Raw genomic sequence first — 12,659 nt, 5'->3', positions numbered from 1 at the left:
AAGCTTTGTGGTGCTAACATCCATAACATATTTAACTTACTGAAGTGGAACACAGTATCTGTCAGGATTATTTCAGCCTTTGCTGTTCTCCTGCTAAGGAGAAATTGAGAATTTTCCCTTTTATTAAAACATAGTATCATTTTAAAGGGACATCCACCTTTTGAATGCTATGATATTCATGATACCAATTGTTTAAAATCCTTTTCCTGTGTTGTTGTGCCCCTAGACTCATATTAGCATTATTTTCTAGTTTTTCTGGGGGTTCAAAATGCCACCAGAGGACAGCTGACCTACCATAGTATACCATTACAGTCTAAAGTGTTACTTTGTGGTCTCAGGTTGCTTTGCCTTGAGTAGTTGGATACTATCAGTTGTCAGTTTCTCATCTATTGTTTCTTTCCTGCAAATGCTCAGAAAGTGGGAGATGACAGAGCGGACGTGCTGCCTGTGTTAGGGGAGCAACAGAACTCCAATAGTGATACGAATTATTGGAACAGCATTCATCTGGGGAACTGCAGAGAGACAAAGCAGCTCTGAAGAAATGCATCCCTGTCAAAGACTGTTTGTTTCATCTGAGGCTTAAATAACAGCAGAAGTAAAAATAGAGTAATCCGGTGAGGGAGAAAGCAAACTGGAGCCACTGTATGTAAGTATTTTCAAATCATTTCTGATAAAGTTCACATATCTGATGAGCATATTATTACATGCTTTTCTGGAAACAATTTTTCATCTTTGAAGAATGAAAATTGCATTTCCTTTAATGTGATGCATGCATAAGCAGATTATATCTTTCTGTTCTCTAAATATGTGGAATGTTTTATATGAAGAATGGAATTTCAAATATTTGTAGGGGAGAAAACACTTGTTTTTGCCTTCCAAGTGTATGCAGATATTTATTCCAAGTATAGACTAGTATTTTTATGTGTGGTCTATACCTTTTAATGGGCAATAGTTATGAACAAGTAATTATATTTAACACTGGGTGTTTATAATTTCTATTTATGGAACCGTTTGCGTTCTGCTGTTTTCTTCAAGAGTCAGTTTATGGGAGGATGTTTATAGCAATAATTTACCTGCACTTACACATGAGCAAACCCAGTGCTAGGAACTGGCAGCCTGGAATGAGTAAGCATAGAGTTTGTGGTTTGTGACAGTCTGAGACAAACTGATTTTATGAAAAGTTCTTATTTCCTTTGATTCTCAGCAAAAAGGTGTGTGTGTGTGTTCATTTCTGATAGCTAAAGAATAAGTACATTTTTGCGTTACCAGAAACTTTATGGGACCAATTTTGAATGGGAGAAATTGACTCCAGCCAATTGGAGTTCAAGGAGCTCTGCATTGTGCTACCAAACTCAGATGCCATGACAAATGGAATAAAAAAGGATCATTTGGATTTTCTGAAACATGGTATTAATCTACAGTTATTTCTCAGCATGTTTTCCAAGCAATACTCATTAGCAACAAATTCAAAGCTCACAAGCCTGCTATAGCAACAGCACTTTTCATTTTTAGAACATTTATGGATAACTGTGGCACTGCACCAGCCTAGATTTTTTAAATGTTTCATAAACTGATTATGGTGCCTTTTTGAAGTGAAAAACAGTGCTATAACTTAGCATGAGTGTATCTTCACTGGAAGAATTCGATTTGACTGCATCTTGACAGAGGCTCTAGATAAATAGTGATTTGTATAGCTAAACAGTCTCATGGAGACAGTTCCTTTTGGTGGAAGAAACTTGGCGTGAACATGCATGTTACAGTTTAATTGACTGTCTTGGAAGTAGCATGACATTCTTGTCTGTACATTTTTCCACATACACGATGGATTGTTACTGGTTTCTTTTCTTAAATATAGATTAACGCTTTTAAGCTCATGATAAGGGAAGTCTTCACAGAACCTACCTAAAACTTTGCATTGACCTCCATCCCTGCTATTACAGAAGGGCAGATAAATCACTATAAATCACTGTAAATCACTAAAGAATTAATACCCATTTCTTTTGTTTTTAATGTGATGGCCAATTACACTCTGTCTTTATGAACATTTGCTGATTGAGGTTAAAACTTTATTGTTAATCTCCACAGGCTCTCTTGCAATTCTTGACTATTATTCATAGCGCTTCCCTAGTATAGAGTTAGTAGATGATGTTATTAGATGTTATAAATCTAGGATTTTACAAGTATTTTCTGCATTTTTAGAATAAATTGAGGACTCCTTATTCAGCCACATTAATTATGTTCTCAATTTTATTGTTAAAAATTACTCATAATGTATACATATAATTGACGTATACATTAAAAAGTGTATGTTATACATATGTATATTATAAGTCATTGGCTCTCTCTAAGAAGTTTCAATCTCTTTGAAAAGATTAAAATCTCAGCACTGTCTGATGGAAATATCAGTCTATTTATCATATAAAGTATTCAATTTCCCAAGTACTGTTTTTAAAATGAGGATTAAGCATCAGTGAAGTCACTTCAATTCCCAAGATAATCATATTTCCGAAGGTGTTTGTGTATACTTCTGGTATAAATGACCACACTTTCAATAAACTTGGTGGAACATTCTTATGCCAGTACTTGGGTGGCTCAGGGCTAACCAGCACTGTTTTGATGTCTGCCTGGCCAAGGATGAGAAGAGGAAAAGGGCAACCAGAAAACACTGATTGTAAATTTATTCTTTTTGAAATAGCTAGAACTGCATTTTTTCTTTTTTTCTTTTTTTTTTTAAGGTGAATAACATTTTATCAGCTTTAACAAAATGTTATATTCCTTAGAGCTTGGGGCTGAAACAAATTCAGAAACCATTTCTGAATCAGTGTTGATCTGCTCTTTGTTCAAAAAAATTAAGCAGAAATCTTTGACTTCTGTTTAAAAAAGGTGTTTGGAGACTAAATTTAGCTCTGTTTTAAAAAAATAATTTAAAACCAAAACCCTCTAATAAGAATATTAGATTTGACCTCTAATTTTGATTTTGGCCATTGAGCAAACTATAAGTACTCCCTATTAGTGCAGTTATAACTCTAGGAAATTGATTTCCAGCTAAGGGATTGGCTTTTCAAGAAGTGTCTTCTTGACACTCTTCTTGCCTTCTTCATCCTTAAATTGATGCATTCCCTAAGCATGTAAAGAAATGTGCTATGTGTCAAACGACTTGCCACATATTTGGCCTAGTATTCAGTTAGCATTTATGAGTGTAAATTGTTACTTCAGAGCACTTCTTACACCAGCAGAATATATATCCCTTAGAATTGACATTTCTGTGCAGAGTACTTCATAATCACGATGCATGCAGCATTCTACTACATTCCCCTCCTACTTACACAGAATTTCTGCTTTTCAACTCAGATTTACTGATCAAATGCCCTAGCTGATTATATGACTTGTTACAAACACTCTTATACCTCTTTTAAGTGGTATTAGAAAAAAAAGTTTGGGAATTGTAAATACAGGTAAGATACCTGAGTTGATGTTTAATAGAGACGAAAAAGCTTTGTATGACAGGCACTGCTTTGAGTCTTTTTAATATATCTCTTACAACAGTGTTCAACATCTGGCTGTATTTGTGAGCCCAGTAGTCTATCCTCTGTCTTGAACTTTGAAAAAAGCAGAGTGGAAACTCCCCAGTAAGTCAGATGAAAACATTCTGCAGCCTACAGCTGTTTCTATGCTACATGGCCTTTTAGTTGCCTGAAGAACAATTGTGGAGTGTGGGAATTGCTTTACAGAACTCACAGATTGCTTGTGGATTTACTCAATAGATTCTAATTTGAATGAAATATGTGATTATGGAAGCACATAATAAGCATTCTCTCCTACACTCACAATGAGTCTTTCAAGTATTTTCAAATAGTTCTCTGTTAAGAATACTCAGATTATGTTTCATTGTATCAGCTCAATCACATGCTTCAGTAAGGTTCCATAGTTGATTTGCTAATGATGGAGAGTTTTACCATCTAAACAAATAAGCAAATAGAATTCCTACCTGTCCTACAAATAACACTGTTCTTGGGACAGCTGCTATGCAGTGGTGCTGGGTTTGTTTCAAGTATGATGCCTCCACCCTTCCTGAGAATGTGGAAAGAGAATGAAGAGCACAATTGATTAGAAACTACCTATAAGCATGTAGAACCTGTTTCTCATGTAGATCCCAGTAAAGAATTAGCAGAGAAGGCCTGACGGTAGCAGAAAGTGGGGATGTTTGGCCAACCTTCCACTCAAGCTTTGGTGTATTAACTGAGTTAAGACTTTGTTGAGTCCCCAACCCATAAGGGATGTCTTGACAGAATCAGAAGACTCTGTATCAAAACATGACAAAGATGAAGACATGCTAAAAATTTCTGAGCCACAGTAAAATCCATGAGGGTTTTTCTCTTAGCTTAAGGAAGGAGCTGAAAAGTTTATTGCCTCTAACACTTTTTTAAAGCATTTTTAAAATCAGGAGCAAAACTATGTATCAGTTGGCAGTGCTGCTTAATGTCCTTTCTTAATAGCAAAGGGGTAAAATAAATCAGGGAATTAAGGATGGAGATCCAGAGCCTTTTATGTGTAAAAAAAGTATGCCCTATAAAATTCATATTTAAATTTTCTGAAAGGATAAGTGGATTTTCTCCTTCTCCTATCCTTATCCTTGTAGAGTATTTTTAGTAACTATAAAATAAAAAAATGTGGTTATTAAATAAAGACTGTATGTCTTGCTGGAGTATTCCTCTTCCATATATAGATATTAAGATAGCTACAGATTAATGACAGCCTTTTGGTCCAATGAATTTGTCAGTAAAGGAAATCAAGCGTTTCTCTTAATAAAATATCTTTTCAGCATCCTTGAGGACACATGAAGTGATCTCTTTAGAAGTCACATTTAGTAAGGTAATGAACATGATCAGAGTGCATTCCTTCCTCATGATCAACTTCGTGGCACTGGAAGGAAAACTCTAGGTAAAAGTCTTACAGTGACACTAAATACATAGGTTCTTATATTCTGTATTGGAATGCATGACACACTGGCTGCAGTTTAAATGACTGTTTAAAGTATTTCAAGAGCAGCAAAGACATAATTCAACTTAAGCTCTCACTTTCCCTCAACAGAAACACACAGGGCATTAAGCAACTTGGGCAAACAGTCTGGAAAGTTACATTGCGGTTCATCTTGTTACACTTGGTGCTTTTTGTGTAATGGTGATTTTTGCTCTGAGTTTTAGGCAGTAAAGCTGAGACTTCAGCTTTTTTTATGAAAACAGGAATTTACAATACCTTATCTTCAATGTTATGATAATCTATGTACTGTAACACAAAGAGAAAGCGTATGGAAGTGATAAGGATCACTTTCAAAGTGATCAAACTTTATAAAGTTTGATATCTAAGAGATTAAGAATATTGCAGTATAAATTACATGAAAAAATGTTGCTGATGTCTTTTTTAATTTTTAAAAATTTAACTGTAAGTGATGTTTCCTACTTCTGAGGCACCTGCACTGAAGTTATTTTGAACAGTGATGTTTTTATAACATCCACATGAACACTGCTCCACAGCATTGTGCTCAGGGTGTAAGGTCAGTACTGTTCCCTATAAACAAATATTACTGTCTAATATCAGTTTAGTTCACTGAACTGTACTTAAATTGTTGAAAGCCAATAACCTTTGCTGTTGGAATTTTGATTGAAGTAAAATGGAAAACAAAATATAATATTCCTTAGAGCTTGGGGCTGAGACAAATGAACATCATGGTGTTACTTAAATTGCATTCAGGGTTTAAGCAATGAGTTCTTCAGCAGAATTGCACAGCTTAAATGTTCTATTTTCCTCTGTGTCTGCTGTGGTGTACTGCCTGCTGGCTCTTAGTTTGCTTGAACAAATGTCTTGTTTCAGCTACGATGAGACAGATGAGTGTAGCCCCATAATACTCTCTGATTTCTATTTCATTTCTGGTTTATGTCAGTCTATCAACCGGTCTCCATGTTTCTTCTTGTTGTATGGCCATTGAACCATACCAATATACTTATTCAGATTAAACTCTACCAATTCTGGGCCACCAGGCTCCTATGAAAATGAGTGGGCTTTGTTAATTGAAAGAACTTTACATGTATAATTCCTGGGAAATAATTATTACTCTAGCCTTGAAAACAGTGACTGTTAATGAGCTTACCCCTAAACATTTGCCTAGCAGTTTGTTCAGTTACATAGGCTGAAGCTCTTTAATAAAGCTACCCTTCAATAATATGGCTAAAAATACATGTAGAGAGGTTTAAGGGTAGTCTTGTCCACTGAATCTTAAGAACATACATGCTGAAAAGGACAGAGCAGACAGTGGTGGAAACAGCTGAGAAAGAAAAATGTCAATGCATAAACAAGGAATTGTTTACATAGGATTACATGCTGGTCTTGAGACAACAGCAGAGGGTATGGGTATAGCAGGTGTTTCAGTGCATCTCAAGAGGATTGAGGCTCCAGACTTAGTCCTGAAATAAAATAAAAATAACTGTAATTATGTACATTTTTTGTCTGCCTAAAGAGCAATAATGCTATTAAAAGACATCCATTGGTTCCTCTGTTTCCTTAAAGCCATATCAGAGCACTTGTTTTCCTTCTATAAGAACTTACTCCTGATTGCACAGTCATGGTCAGGTCAGTGAGGAGTCCTTGCTTTTATCAGACAATGCTACTTTATGGTACACTGTAATTACAGATTACTGTTTGTGAAGTCTGTCCTACAGAGCAGAGAAGGGGAGAATGCAGTCCATGTTCCACCTTTACTACAGCATTCTTTGGAAGGTTCTGTATGTTTACCTTTATCTGACTATAGATATTGTGCTTTTGTGTTTGCTGGCAAGAGCAGTTGAATTCTTTCATGTCTATTGCTTTAATAAAGAATGTGAAGCCACATATATAATAACAGTAGAACACAACAATATGAAGCACAAATGATCCTTGATCAGATGTATATCTTGAGTAGGGTTTAGGAATGCTTTGCACCTAATTCTTTATTTGGACTGTTACACTTAAAAATTCCAAAAGGGGGCAATCTTACCCTCTGCCTGAAAGTCTATAAATATAATTCAAGTGAGAAAATACAGCACACTACTTTCTAAGTTTCATTTACCTTAGAAAAATGAAGGTTGGTGCAATGATGAAAACAGCTTTTAGGAGGTTGCTTTTGGTTTTGAAAATAAAATTTTTAAAGTGTTTTTACTGGATTTTTAGACTTCATTAACTGCATTAGCTTGAATCCATGTGGCCACTCTCAAATTGTGATGGTTCAAACCATCTGACACCCTTATTGTAGAGAAAAATCATGCTGTTGAGAGGAAGAACCATAAAAAAATAATAAATTATACACTTAAATTGCTCTTGGGCATAAATAAGCACGTTTATGGTTTAGATTTAGGGAAAAACAGAATTTCAAAGTCATCCTATTTTTCCAGCTGACTGGCAGTGATGAATTTTAGACAAAACCTGTGTGCTGTCTTGGAGGAATGCAAGTCAGGTTTTATAATTTCTTATCTTTCTGTGGTATAGATAGGAAAAATAACCTGTAGCCTTGTGGAAAAAAAATACAAACAACCCTTCAAGATATGTGCTTGCCATTCATTGTGGTAACTTTTTAATGTTATATATTATTTTCGGTAAGAATTATGCCTATTTTCTATATGCTTTTTAAATAATGTCTTGTGGAGCCATCTTTTGTAATTTGATGGCAACAATAATTTAACTATAAGAAAACATATATAAGCATATATATATATATGCATCTACTAGCTGCCAAAAAATATTATTTCTGTAGATATTGGAGAGTAACTACTAAATTAGTATCCTTTGGCTGAATCAAATGGACATTCAAAAGGAAGACTGTGAGAAAGAAATGCTGATGAGAGCATTCTTCCTCTTCACTATGTATCACATCCTTTCAGTTTTCCCCAGGTATGAACTTTCTGAATATACTGTCTTACTCTAAGAGTGAATGTCTGCTACACGTTCATAATTCTGGCATCTTTCTGATAACTCCCTGCCTCAGCAATCAGGAGGTATTGTGCAGACACACTCTACCTCAAGTGAAATAGAGCCAGCATGCTGTAGGGAAAGATGTAGGACTTCAGATGTGCTGTTCGTTACAGGGCAGATGAGAGCTGTGAAGGGTGAAGGAAATGGAGGGATACACGGGGACATGTATTCTGATCTTGGCTTTATCTTAAGTTTAGTTATAGAACACTTCTGATGTTTTAAAGCTTTTGAGAGACTTCTGAATGCTGATATTTATAAACTGCAACATCACTGTTCATTAATTTCTCTTTTGCTTGTGGTTCATCCTGTTACACCAGGGCCGCGTATCTTCTCATGATAACACCAAATCCTAGAATTAGTCATTACTCCATGGAGTCTGGTTAGAGCTGACAGATTGCTTGTAGTTAAATGAGTTGCAGCTTGTGGTGTTTGGAAGCTTGAGCTCCAGTCCATGTAATAAAGAGGTACAGATTGTCAACCTGTATACGCTGAAGTGGCTCTGACCCCTGATTCAGAGCCAAGCATATGGCTGGTATAGCCACAGTTCCATAAAGTGTCACAGTTAAAGATGTTTTCATAAGATGTAAATGAAGCTAAAATAAATTATGGCACCACTTTATTTTTATTGTGATAAGCGGTATGCATAATAAGTGAATATAATCTTTCTCTTTTTTGCCTTGCTTCACATTCATATGATGTGGACTATTTTAAACCCAGCTGCATTTTTTCCCCTCTCGAGAAGATGACCATACCAATTGCCTCACTATCTGTTTACATACTGGAAAGAGTCATCTGGGATTTTGTCTTTCTGAAATAAACGTTTGCTTATGGATTTTTTTTTTATTGTCACATCCATGGCATTTTTAAAGTAAATAGGAGTACAAGGTTTATATTATTTTAAATGTATATTGTATTTGTCTTCCCAACACTGTGGTTTTTAGTACTGTGAATAACGTAGTATGGAGCCAGCCTATTAAACAGCCTGTTTTTGTAAGGAAACTGTTAGTCCACCTACAATATTCTATTGCTTACTGTGTTCTTCCAATATGCTTAGCATTCCACAACCTAAATGATCATTTGTTGAACAAATTCATGCTTTTATTAGTCAAAATACAGAGAAAACAGAGCCCCCCTGTTTCAAGATATTTGCTAATGCACGGTTAATTATCACATATAGCTTACTATAATTCATTTTACAGGGAGACCTCCTGCAGGTAACATACTAGCAGTTTATGAAGCAAAATAACCTCACTATAGATTAGAACTGTTTCACTACTGGTCAGACAGTTGCTGCTTCTAGGCCTTCTCACTTCACATTGCTAATTTGAACAAGGCTTTATTTTTATATTTGTCAGCAGCAAGACTGTAGCATGGTTGTTAAACCTCTCCCAGGCCTAATTAGAGTAGCAATGCAAGCATTCATAATGAATCTCGTGTCCTGGGCTGGAGGAGGTAGCCGTGGTGCTACAGTAGCTTCCTGGCAGACAGTTGCTGGCAGGTTTAAGGTAGCTTGTGGCTTGCAATATTAAGTGACTGTTGAAATTCATTGACTCCACTGCGGCTTATGTGTCTAGATGACAACAAGTTTACACGGTTCTTTTATAGTTACAGCAAATGGGTCCATTTAAATATTTATTAGGTGATTATGGTGATGTGAAATGGAAAAAAAATTGCAAAGTACAGTATTGCATGTATAACTGTTTTAACTGTTTGTACAAAATAGGCCTGTGGTATCATTTGAAATTACAGCATCTTTTTTTCCTCATAAATATTTATAGTGTATCAGTAGCTAGGAATGCTAATTTATTTGCATTTTGTTTCTTATTTAATTTGACAGCCATTTGGGTAGCCATTAAAGGCACTCACTCTGATTTGAATGAAGGATATTTCAATCGGCAGTTGAGTGGCATTTTGATTCGAGTGGGTGAAGTTCAATTTTAGGAGTTCTTTTGGCCTTTATGAGACTCAGAAAGGAGTGTTATCTGTGTGTGCTAAGTGACACCCACAGCCTGCTTCTCTGAAACTGCTACTTTTGAGGAGTTTGTCACAACTATTGGATTAAATATAGTCATTTTATTTTGTTCTTCATCTGGCTTAATCAAAGTAAAAATAACACAAGTGCCAGGTATAAATTAACAAAGAGTTCCTGTAAAATATGAGTGTGACCTGGATGATAGAACAAGCTGTGGCAGGTATATAGATCAAGGGAATAAACACATACAGGAGAAAAAGAAATCCAGTGTATTGACAGCTTGGTAGCTGCAGTTTACTTCTTCATTGCAATAGAAGAGATGGAAGTGAGTCAGTCTCACTGAAGGGCATGAAGGAACATAAAAATGATATCCAGAGGTGTCACAACAAATATGTGCATTTGAAATGCTCTCAGTAATAGCACAGAAAATAGGTATAGTGTAGAGAAATCAGATATAGTACAGTAAATTTAGTCTGAATATCTGTGTGTCTATTGTGTCTATATCTATATTTCAGCTTAAATATAACATGAGAGACTTGCTCTTTGTAATAATTAAATACACTCCAGCAGTTTCACTAATGATGCTATCACTGAACTTTGCTGTTGTTTAGAAATTTAAATTTGCTGCAAGTGGGTGGCATAACTTTCTAAATCTGTATTTTATAAAGAGCAGAAATTAACAGCAGAGAGAACAAATCCAAAGTCATCTCTTGTTCGGGAAAGTGTAAGATGCACATCATTGTCAAGTGGAGGCAGCGAGCAGTTGCTGAAGTCATTTAACTACATTTTGGAATAATGAGTAACATATATCCACAGGTCTGATTTGCTTATCTGTGCAAAGACTTTCTTTGATAGACTCCTGTTACTTTTATCAGGCATGGAATACATTGTATTTTGTTGTGGTAAGAAATTAATTGGAAATTAATTGGTCCTGCCCTCCTTGGTTGCTCCATTCCTTTGGTTGTTTTCATTCTTTTGTTCTTTAGTGCTTTTCCTTCTTCAGTTCTGCCAGTGTCTCTTATGGCCAAACTTGCTCCTTAAAAAATTGCAAACAATTATTCTGTTTCTTTTGCAAGGGATTGGTATGAATGCTGCTTAAATTTATAGCTGGAAGGAGCAGAATTAAGAATTTAAAATAGAAAATAATGAGCATAATTAAGATTTAGAAAACTTCCATGATTAATGTAAGACCAGCAGTGAACAGGAAAATGTCTTCCTTAGTGGAGCCAAATTTGCCAATTGTACCTGAGGAAAGGTGCTGCATAGTCCAGAAATATGGACCCTTACTTCAAATGGAGATAGAGAAGTTTCATACTTTTGAAAGTGAGGTAAGTTACCTTCCAAATAGGATAAAACATTTCTGGAAAGTAAAATGGAGACGTGAAGCTGAATTAATTCTGCCTTAGGCCTCCTTTAGACTTTCTGCAGTATGTCTAGGGTTGGGGTTTTGCCTACTGTAAAGAGTGAAAGATTGACTGATATTTTGTTATTTCACAAATACTTATTTCATTATTAGTACAGAAAAGCAAGACAGCAATTTTATAGAGATATGTTTAATGCTGGCTTTAGTTCAAAGTTGGTGTCCTTGCTCCAAGTTGAGAGCACTAGTGACTGATGAATATGTCTACCATACAAGTAGTAAGAATTACTCAGTTGAGAACAGATTGTTCAGTTTCTGAGAACTTAAAAGCTTAGGTGATTACTTACTGCATTAATAAACTATCTATATTAGTATACAGATATTTAGCCTCAGGCTTAAGAAATCTGTGCTTTATTTCTCCACTACCTTTGAGTGAAGTCCGATTAATTCTCAAGATGGTAAGTTAAACTAGCAGTGCAGATTGAATGTACATCAGAGTGAAGCCAAGGCTCTGGGAATGGCTGTGTCCTTGTGCACACACAGTAACCCTTGGTCTTCAGGGTTGTCAATGTAATTTTTTTCACAAGCACTAAATTCATTTAAAAGAAGGGGAAGGGGGGAGAAAAGAACATTCTTTAGCTTTTTGAGTCTGGAACTTCTGTCCTACTGTTTGCTCAGATTTTCCAGTGAGATCACTTCCTGAATAGGGCATAATATAAATAAGTGTTCTAAGAGGCAGGTACAAAACCTAAGCGTGCAGAAACTGTCCAAATCTGCAGTATCCCGCCAGTGACAAAGCTGAATTTGGTTCAAGTTTTTAAATAAGCTCAGAAATTTCAGATGTGCAGCTTGATTAAGATGAACCTTTATTGAATCTTACGTGTTAAGTTTAATTAGATGTTAAATTCTATTTAGGTTTTAAGAAACCTTAATGTACATATGCACGAGTAAAATAATTTGGTCTGTATAGAAAAATGACAGAATTTCATTTTAATGTACCTGCCAAGCACTTACTTACAAAAACTTTAATGTTTTTTAAAACATTACATGGTTTTACCTCCTTATGAAGTGCTATTCCAAAGACAGATTGCAAAATTCCTGAAGTAGTATGGTTATAATCAGGTACTTTCATAGAAAATTTGTGTCCTAGTTATAGACCAGGATTCTGTCCAACCTCAGTGCAAAAGCTATTTATTTCCCTCATAAGCATTTTGATGCAAGCCTACTTGGAGAAAGAAAAATAAGACAAAACATAATTAACAGAAAACTGGTGGATTAGCCAAGGGCTCATACAGTTGTTTCTGCTGTTAGTTCTTAAGAATGAAC

At 35.5% G+C, this 12,659-nt stretch overlaps 1 protein-coding gene across 8 annotated transcripts in view; it reads left to right on the top strand.

The window, feature by feature from the left end:
- The first annotated feature begins 410 nt into the window (after positions 1 to 410).
- The window catches only part of ANKFN1 (ankyrin repeat and fibronectin type III domain containing 1), a 128,083-nt gene continuing 115,834 nt past the window's right edge, over positions 411 to 12,659 (top strand). For 6 of the 8 annotated variants that reach the window (XM_061377319.1, XM_061377318.1, XM_061377316.1 and 3 more), the window contains exons 1-3: positions 411 to 646; positions 1,205 to 1,407; positions 3,547 to 3,629. The gene's annotated coding sequence lies outside the window, so the exon portion shown is untranslated. The remainder of the gene's footprint in view (positions 647 to 1,204; positions 1,408 to 3,546; positions 3,630 to 12,659) is intronic. The other 2 variants (XM_061377314.1, XM_061377315.1) reach the window with 2 other exon arrangements.

Source organism: Neopsephotus bourkii, unplaced genomic scaffold, assembly GCF_033783945.1.
Source record: "Neopsephotus bourkii isolate Nb327-2 ecotype Australia unplaced genomic scaffold, CSIRO-AGI_Nbou_v1 NB_1749, whole genome shotgun sequence".
Lineage (NCBI taxonomy): Eukaryota > Metazoa > Chordata > Aves > Psittaciformes > Psittacidae > Neopsephotus > Neopsephotus bourkii.
The sequence above is the reverse complement of the archived record's forward strand: the minus strand, read 5'-3'. Positions and strand labels throughout refer to the sequence as shown.